Source organism: Cupressus sempervirens, chromosome 6 (genome assembly GCF_028749045.1).
Source record: "Cupressus sempervirens isolate cs-2001-9-10 chromosome 6, ASM2874904v1, whole genome shotgun sequence".
Taxonomy (NCBI): Eukaryota; Viridiplantae; Streptophyta; class Pinopsida; order Cupressales; family Cupressaceae; genus Cupressus; species Cupressus sempervirens.
In genome coordinates this window covers 584,092,948-584,103,022 of record NC_143123.1, presented here as the reverse complement: position 1 = coordinate 584,103,022, position 10,075 = coordinate 584,092,948, and the positions used below count along the sequence as shown (strand labels likewise).

The window sequence follows — 10,075 nt, the reverse complement described above, 5'->3', positions numbered from 1 at the left end:
ATTAATTATAAGTATGATTTGAGTACCACTAAACAAACAACTATTATATAACATAATGTGTCATAGTGTTTCCTTTCAATTTGTCAAATATGCAATGGTCGAATGCAAGGGTTCAAATAATGCTAGTACTACTGATGGACTACTCTTACATTTTTCTACTCTTACATTTTTCAACTCAAAGCTTCTAGTGGGGCAAAGAAAGGTCAAAGAGATTGGAACATAACTACAAAAGTTTTGCAAGATTAAATTCAAGATAGTGACAAAGAGGGAGGCAAGATGAGTAATACACACTTCAGCTTAGGAAATTGTCAATTTTAAACTGAAGAAATAACATACAACCATCTTAAATAACTTATCTTTTTTCCCTATTGACCTAAATGCTAGTTTAATTGATGAATTGGGTTTTTGTTTAAAAAACTCATGTATGTCTTTATATTTTAATAGATCCAAACTATTCTTTTATTTAAACTTATATTTCAATTTGAATCAATTTACCCACAGTTGTGGAAACCCTAGGTTATTCACTCTCTGTCCGCTGCCTCTGCTTCACTTGTTAGAACCATGTTCGCCAAGATCTTCTCTTTCTTGCCTCTGCGGCGCAATCTCTTTCTCCAAACCCTAACCCTTTCTCGCTCTTCTTCCTCTCTTCTCGCAACAGCACAGAGTAATAATGTTAGTGTTACCCGCAGCAACAATGCCCCTTCAGAAAATCTCTTCCTGCACTTTGTTGCCACCAGATTCGACATCTCTTCAGCCGACGCTGCAAAAATGTTGAAAAGGAAGCCCTCGCTGGGGCGGCTGAAAACCCTAGATAATGTGGAGCAACTTGTGTCCATGCTCAACAGATTTAGTTGCACTGAACATCAAATTGCAAGCATAATTAGATCTCAGCCCTCGCTTTTGGGGACAAGTGTTGAAAGACTTCTGGAGCCCAAGCTTCAACTGCTTAAAGATTATGGCATGAGCGACGAAAATATAAGCAAAATTGTAACTAAGTTGCCGTGGATCTTGACGGTTAAGCTGGAGTTGCTCCGCTCCAACCTTGAGCTTCTCAAAACTGTATTCACCACACAGGATTTGCTGATCAGAGCTATTAGGAAAAACTGTAACATTCTTGGGCTAAGCTTGCATAAGTCCTTTGAACCCTCGGTCGCCTTTTGGGAGGATTTTGGCTTTCGTGGAACCGAGCTCACCATGTTTTTGTTGGTGAATCCCTGGGTTTTGACTCGCACTTCTCTCTCTCTCCCGAGCAACTTGATCTCATTCGTAGGATTGGCATTCCCAAGGAAAGCAACATGTACAAGTACGTTGTGAGCGCTGTGGCCATGAGCCGCATCGAAGTGTTAGATGCTAGGATTCACAATCTTGAGCTTTGCGGCCTCTCGTCTGAACAAGCCATGCAAGTAGTTAGGGTTTTTCATTCAGTCCTCAACAGCTCAGAGGAAAACGTTAAGAAAAAGATGGACTTTGTGCTCAATCACATGGGACTCTCTGAAGACTTTGTGGCAAAGTATCCACGCATATTTTCAATGAGTTTGGACCGGGTAATCAGGCCGAGGTTTTTAGTTTTGCAAAATATGGCAGCAATGGATGGAGCGGGGGAGGTTAATCCAAGTCGGCTTTTTACAATAATGATGATGCCCGTGGCTAAGTTTGTGGCCCAGATAATTCAAGGGCGTCCTGAAGCCGCTACTCTGTGTACTGTTTATAAAAACGCCATTGCTAATGTCTCAGACATATAAAAAAGAAAGGAGCTTTTAGTTTCTTCGCATTTGATTTTTTTTTTTCTGATTAATTAGGCCCGCGATTCTTGTTGAGAAACCACCTCAATATTCAGGAAAGCGATACCGTCCCTGTTCTTCCCAAAAGCAGCAATGTTAGGGAAATTGTGGAATCCCATCTGCTTCTCTTGTTCCTCCGTACTACTGCCCACGTTTTGGGATTGCAGTTTCTCTGAAAGTCAAGGTACGCTTGTAGACTGTTAGTCACATTTCTATAATGACCATAAAACTACTTTCATTAAGTGATTTTATTTGTGAGCTTTTATTATGTGATTTAATTCCAAACACGTAATTTGCTGCTCAGAGCAGCCATATTCTTCCAAAGAGCTTGCAGGAAACATAGAGCCGCATCGAAGTGTTAAGAGGCCAGGATACGGAATCTTGATCTTTTCGTCCTCTCCTTCACTTATCGACAAGATGGAGTTCATGCTCAATCGGATGGAACTCTCTGTAGGCTTTGTGGCAAAGCATCCACGCATGTTTTCAATGAGTTTGGACAAGGTAATCAGGCCCAGGTTTTTAGTTTTGTAAAATATGACAGCAATGAATGAAGCAGGGAAGTTTAATCCCACTCGATTTTGCAGTAGCTTGTTGCTCGGATTATAAAAGGGGATCCTGAATCCGCTTCTCTATGGGCTTTTTACGAGAATGCCATTGCTGATGCCTCATGAAGACGAAAGACAGAAGTTTTCAGTTTCTTAGCATTTGATCTTTTTAGATTTCTTAAGCTTCACTTGTTTCTTGAACCAAAACTTGCTTCGCTTGTTTTTTGATGCACAAACTATTGCATAGACGGTGGATATCTTGAACCTGTTCACACAGATTTCAGAGACTGTTGCAACGTGAAGATTCACTTTTAATTATGATGCAGAAACTACTAAGCATGATTTGAGATTGTAATCGCACTGAATTAATTCATGCTTTGAAATTTTTCAGATCTCTATAATGGCCATCTATTTACTCTCATTATCTGTAAAATTTTAGCAATACAAGTATAGAGATGCTTTTTTATTTTATCATACTACTTACTAGAGGTATTCAACAGTTTTGCTTGGCACAGAGAAAAATGTTTTGTTTGGCAAGATATTTTTTCTATGGATGATTATCAGACTTGGTGTATATTACAGTACCATTCATGTGAATGATTCTACACTGGCATTTTTTAATGCATTCTTTTGTATGTGTGCCTTTGAAGGACGATGCATTTCAAAACCTCACAATCTTTTGAAGATGAAGAAGAAAAAACATATGACCTATAGTTGTTATTCATCTCTGACTGTAATACAAATAAGATCTATAGTTGTGATATTGCTATCAGGATTTAACCGTGTGATTTTTTGAGTCAAACTCATTGACCCATGTTTCATGAGTAGTGATTCAACATGAATCCATGTCTCATGAGAATAAATAAAACATGAGTTGTTATATCTGAACATGAGTCCGCTGCTAAATGTGTCTTCCAAGCACAAGAATATCTCACAATCTTTTGAAGAATATGACAAGGACTATCTATTCCGTTCCACTGCAGGCCCTCCAATTGGTGTCCACCAGTAGATTGAAGGGAAGTGAAGATTGAAATGTAATTTCGAAATGGAAAATGGAAAATAAAATCAGACAATAATGTTATAATTCTTCTACAGTTTATTGTTTGAAATATAGACCTTGAACTTAAGATCAGACAAGACTAGGGTATTTGTCACAACTTTGCAGAGCTACTAGAGTTTCCATCCAAGTCAACTTCTTAGGATTTCACCCGAATTTTGATCAAGATCTACTACTGCTGCCCAACAGACAAATTTGTATATGTATATATCAGCACGGGAAGAGATGCTAGGGCCCAAAGTGGCACCTAAATTTTAGTTTAAGTTTTATTTTATTTAAATTCTACTTATTTGTCAATCACCTCTGTTTTTTATTTAAATTTTATTTATTTGTTATTCATTTCTGTTAAAGGAGGGACATGACAGTCCTTTTGTTGTACTTTGAGTAAGATGATGTATGAACTTTTTATATCAGTGTTTTATATCATACATTATGATTTATCATCATAATGAGCATGTCGGAATGTCTATTGCTCAAAATCATTAATATTAAATTGAAAGTATGAATTTCTGATTTTGATGGTAAAAACACGTACAATCAAAATCATAAATTTATACTTTTAATTGAAACAGATTGTAGAAATCTGATATATTTGAATCCAATTAGATTTCAAAGTGGCTACATTTTTATGGTCAATTTTCAATTATTGTTCACAAGTATCACGAAAATTTGAAGAAAAAGAATTTGAAAAAGATTTGACAAGGTGCTCAAAAGCAGAGCCATTCTGAATAGGTGAAATTGTTGCTACATGGGTTTTCTTGAGCTCACAAGACTTAAGGAGGTAGTTTTCATATGTTGGACACCAGTTTCAGATCCTCATTTGACTGTAGATGCTACGAAAGAGTTGAAGGAAATGACTCTGTAGCTAATAAAATGCATCATACTCTCATACATTTTAAATACTTCAAGTTTTAAAAGCTAGATGCCTTCCATTAGGTGCACAATCCCATCTAGAGTTGAACTGGTCGTAGATTTTATAAATTTACTAGCTGAAGTACTCCAAAGCAAGTTCCCATATTTCAAATTAGATTGTTTCTTCTTATGAGCTGCAAGAAGTAGGAAGCACCTTGAAAATGACAAGGAAAACTTGTATCTAACAAGTGTTTGAAATTTTGTTATAAAATTTGTTAGCTTTAATCTTTCTTTACGGGGGAATCTTTGCTTTCCTTGACTATTCTAGATAAATTTAGAGGATCAACCTTATGTGGGACTTCATCAAAGTTTTCCTTCAAGGGCTTAAGGAGTCCAATATTTGTTTAATACATCTACCAACACCAAAGCCTAAGTCTTAGTAGCTTGGTGTACTTCAATAACATCAGCAACAAATTTATCACCATTCATTATGTTTTCAACAATCGAATGTCCCTTACTAAGTGGAAGGTCAATTATAACACTGTTTCTTAAGTTTCTTAGAACTCAAAAATATTGTCTTATCTCCATTATTAGCTATATTTCATCAAATTCTTGTACCCATGTTATAGTTGACATTGACAGGAAGATCATTTCAGGCTCCTCATCATCCCAATATATTTCAAGTTTGAAATCAAATGATGTTTTGGCAAAGAATGAATGGTGATAGGTTGAATATCTTTAGAAACAAAATCATGAAAATAGTTTCTTTCCTAAGTATGTGTCATTAATGATTGAACCTTTATATCACCCATAGTCATATGTTTTCTCCCTCTCTTCTAGATGTTCTACCAAAATAAGACAAGGAAAACACCAATTTAAAAAATTTGAGTAGCTAAAAAATGGAGAAAATCAGTAACAAAGGAATGGACTAACAACTTCCAAGATTGTTAAGTGAATTTGTGCTAACCCTTTAGCTCTCAGTCCTATATTTATATATGTATTCTTAAATATTTAGTACATAAATTTAAATTTAAATTTTGATTGCTAGGTCTCATTAATTTTCCACCTTGTCTAAATTGAACACGGGTTCTTTAAATTTGATATTATGTACTAGCATTTAAAGTCATTCAATAAAATTATTTTTTTATTCTAGGATCATTGTCTAGTGACACGTCTAAGTTTGGTGCAATGAAAAAGAAAAATCTACATATCATATTGAAAGACCCTTGCCTACTAGCTTGAAAATCTTAACACATCTAAGATTGGTAATAGAAGAATCTATGTGCTCCACTCGACTATTGTCTACTAACTTGACATTTTTGTAGGTGTTTCTAATAGTTGACCTAGAAGACCTCATCTCTCAATGACATCATTACTCTTCCAAAATATTCGTAAATATGTGTCAATTTGAGTTGAGTTGAGTTTAGACTTCGAGGCTTTATGTAAAGCTACATACATGATCTATATCCTCAAGCTTCTTGTAGTTAAATTCCAATTTTTTCAAATGACATTTCTATGAAAAGATTCAAAAATTTAGTTTATCAAGGCAAACTCATTCACTAATGGTTTCATGCGTAGTAAGTCTCAAAACCTTATGTTGTTTTCACTTCAATTTCTCAATTCTTGTAACATCAATAACAATGGCCCTTCAAAAAATCTCTTAAGTATGTCTTCACCAAACACTGCAAAAATGTTGCATTTATATTTGATTTGGGGAGGCCTAAAATCACGTTGAATAGCTCATGCACATGCAAAAGAAATGCAATTGCACCAAAGATCAAATTGAAAACATAATCAAATCTTATCCCTCACTAATTGTGATAACTGCAAAGAGAGTGTTGGGATGCAAGTTTCAACTACTAAAAGGTTCTTGAGGTAATCGACCTATAAGTTGTTGTGATGTCACCTATCCTAGTACCACAACAATCAAACATTCAATGTTTCGCCTTCATGAGCATCACCTATGCTAGGTGTGTTGAATACAATTGATTAATTATGTGTTGTCTTTGATGTTACACAAATGTCATATCAGTTGATAGTCAGTGCATGTCGAGCTCACTTGGTCAGTGAAGATAGTTTTCTTTGTCTACCAAGCATTCAGAGGTTTACTCTGAATAGATGATAGTGTCTACCAAGCTCACTCAGGTGTCAAAGGAACTGAGGAAGAAAAGAGTGTTAATCGAGCTCACTCGGTTAACAAAGGAAAAGTTGGACAAAGTTAGTATTCACCAAGTTCACTTGGTTGCCAAAGGATTTTTGCAAGTTTGCAGTATTAATCAAGCTTCTGTTGGTTAACACAGGAAATCATCTCAGAACTAGTGTTTATTGAGCAAGGTCGGCTAATGAAGGATTTTGTTATTTTGGCATATGAAGCTTAACTATTTCAAATATTGGTTCTAGCCGACTATGGAAATGCTTATTGGTCATTCTAATTTGTAATAAGCCAACTTGACAATCTAGATGATATAAATATAAGGTCAAGTTGTGATTTTCAAGTGTGTGCAAGTGTGTTGATTGAATTGAGAAGAAAAGAGAGGAAGTGAACTTGAAGGATAAGTAAGTATCCTTGTGGAGCATAAAAGTAATATTCGATCAGGAAGGATCAAGTTTAAATAGAAAAGAGATCTGGATTCAACAATTCAATTGCATCACGATCAGGTCATTTCATTGTTACTCTCTAACCATTGTAGTAGTGATCTAAAATCTCTTATCAGAGTTGGTTTAATAGCCAATTGTAAATCCTCTAACAAGGTGACAATTCCATTGAATTGTTTTAAGACCTCTAGCAAGGCCACTCCTAATAGGGTGATTAAATCCTCTAACAAGGTCACACCTAACAATGTGTTTTGTAACCTTTAACAGGAGGGCTCACTTCAGAAGAGTGAAAAAATAGTAACTAGTTACATTGGTGGTTTTTCCCAAAATTGGGTTTCCACGTTAAATCCTAGTGTCTCATGTGTTCATGCTATTTCTCTTATGCTTGCAAATTAATTATTGTTAATGTTTTAAGATCTACTAAAAGTAATTCACACTTTGCATTTACCAAGTTACAACATTTTCTATGTGTTTACTGAGTAACAACAACAATTAGTTTTCTCAATCTAAATTTTATTGTTGACATCTAAGGGATCTGAGATTTATTTTAGTGGTAACCGATTCACCCCACCTCTCAGTTATTCCTTCTATATTTCCAACAATTGGTATCAGAGCATTTGGTGCTTGCAAGAAAGGTTTCAAAGACCTAAGCTAAAGATCAAGATGTCTTACAAGAGAGAGATTCCAAAGCTAATTAGAGACAACTTTTCAGCATGGCAGGGACTCACAAGACTTCATCTGGCCACCATTAGTGATTCAGGTTGCAAATACCTTGATGAAGAATACAAAACTCCTACTGGTACATTATCTGTTGGAGATCTTGCTGAGAAAAAGAACCATAACATCATGATGATTGATATTACATCTGCTCTTAGCTATGATGAATTTGATGAGATCAAAGACTATAAAACTACTTTTGATATGTGGAACAAGCTAAAGGATATCTACGGTGGTGATGACAATGTAAGGAGAGCCAAAGTAGAAAGCCTTAGAGGGTAGTTTGATCAGATGAGAATGAGAGAAGATGAAAATGTTGCCAAATATGTGGAAAGAATCAAAGCTAGTGTCAATGCAATCAGAGCTTCTAGAGGAGAAATCAAGGAAGAAACTATTGTAAGTAAAGTTCTCAGAACATTGCTTCCTATATATGCAATTAGAGTATCTACTATTCAAGCAAAGAGATGTGACCCAAATCACAAATTAAGTTTGGATGCCTTAGTAGGAAGATTGATAGCTTTTGAGCTAGATAACTTTGAAAATTATGTTCCAACTTCCAAAAATGTTGAGTCTGCATTTGAAGTTAAAATTTCACTCAAAGAAAAAGGTAAGAAAACAAATGACATTCAGTTAGAAAGTGAAGAGGAAATTTCTGATAGTGATCTTGAAGTTGTTGATGCTTTACTTGCAAAGAAATATTCTAGAGGAAGAGGAAAGTACAAAGGTAAGGTTCCTTTGATCTACTTTTCATGTGAAAAAAAAAGTCATATTACTGCCAGGTGCCCAAATAGAGAAATAAAGGACAAGAAAAAAAATCACAAGTACAAAGGCAAGAAGGAATCCAAAAGTCACAAATCCTTTAAAGACAAAGGCAAGAAGACTTGGTTTATGGCTAAATATTCTAATAACAGTGAAGATGAGATAGTATACATTGCCATAAAGAATGAATCTGATGAAGAAGATAAGATGGCACTTATCTCACATGTCAGTAAAAATGACACATGGATTATAGATAGTATGACTAGAGACAAAAAAAATTTGAACACTTTGAACACTATGATGGAGGTAGTGTAAGGTTTGGAAACAATGAACCTTGTTGCATAAAAGGGAAAGGTTGCATATCATTAACCAATGAACTTGTATGTGACAATGCCTATTGGGTTGAAGGACAGAAACATAACCTACTAAGTGTAGCACAACTAATCAACATTAGATTCAAGGTAGAATTCATGCATGGCAAGGCAAGACTGCTAGATGATAAAGGAAATCTGATTGGATCAGACAAACGAACAAAAGGTAACCTATTTTATCTTGATCTTGGTGATTGCTCATGTTTTATTACTCAAATGGAAGAAAGTTGGTTATGGCACAGAAGACTATGTCATGTAAACTTTGATAATATGGTCAAGATAAGAAAATTCAAAAAAGTAAGAGGTATCCCTAATTTGAAGAAACCAAATGTTGGATTATGCAAAAATTGTCAAATTAGCAAAATGGGAAAGACTAGTTTTAAGAGCAAAAACTATCAATCTAAAGATGTCTTGAAAATTGTGCATACTGACCTATGTGGACCCATTGGAATAAAAAGTTATAGTGGAGAAAAATTCTTTATTCTTTTTTTTGATGACTACTCTAGAATGATTACTGTTATGTATCTTAGAGAAAAGTTAGAAGCATTTGAGAAATTCAAATGGTATCTAGCAAGAGTAGAAAAAAAAAAAGGGAAAAAGATTGAAATGCTTAAGATCAAACAGAGGTGGTGAATTCATCTCCAATAAATTCAATAATTTTTGCATTGAAAGAGGAATCAAAAGGAAAGTATCAACCCCTGGTACTCTTGAGCAGAATGGAATAGCTAAAAGAAGAAACAAATCCATCATGGATTGTGTAAGGACTCTAATGATTGAAAAGAATGTTGCCATCAAATATTGGAAGGAAGATCAACACTACAGTTCATACTTTGAACTAAGTTCAGTTGAAGAAGGACTCACATAAAACTCCCTATGAATTATGGTATGGCTACAAACCCAATGTAAGTTATCTGAAAATATTTGGTAGTAAATGTTATATCTTGAAAGAGTCTAGAAAAGGCAATTTTGATGTGAAAGGTGATAAATGTATATTATTAGAATATTCTTATAGAAGTAAGGCATATAAATTCTTGAATTCATCTACTCATAAAATCATAGAAAGTGCACATGTGAGAATTGATGAGTTTGTAGAAAAGATTGAAGAAGAAAGAAAAAGGAACTAGAAGATTACAAAAGATTTGTTTACTTTGAACTTGATACATTGCAAGACACATCTAATAACAAGGAGGCTTCGCCTCCCGAGTCTTCCTTAGCCACCAAGTTGCAAGAAGTACAAATTGAGTCACAGGGACCCAAGTCACATTCTGAAGCCACCGAGACAATGCCTGCCAAGTCTAAAGTTGAAATTCAAAATGAAGACAATGCAATTCATTCACAAGGAAAATAACTTGTATTGGCCAAATATGTCAGAAGGCATCATGCACCTAATCAAATTAT

General features: G+C 35.0%; 1 pseudogene across 1 annotated transcript; it reads left to right on the top strand.

Annotated features, from left to right (window-relative positions):
* Positions 1-445: 445 nt before the first annotated feature.
* LOC149553594 (uncharacterized) lies at positions 446-2,727 on the top strand (annotated as a pseudogene). The gene is made up of 2 exons (XR_016353130.1): positions 446-1,965; positions 2,091-2,727. The product of XR_016353130.1 is annotated as an uncharacterized LOC149553594 (transcript).
* The last annotated feature ends 7,348 nt before the right edge of the window (positions 2,728-10,075 follow it).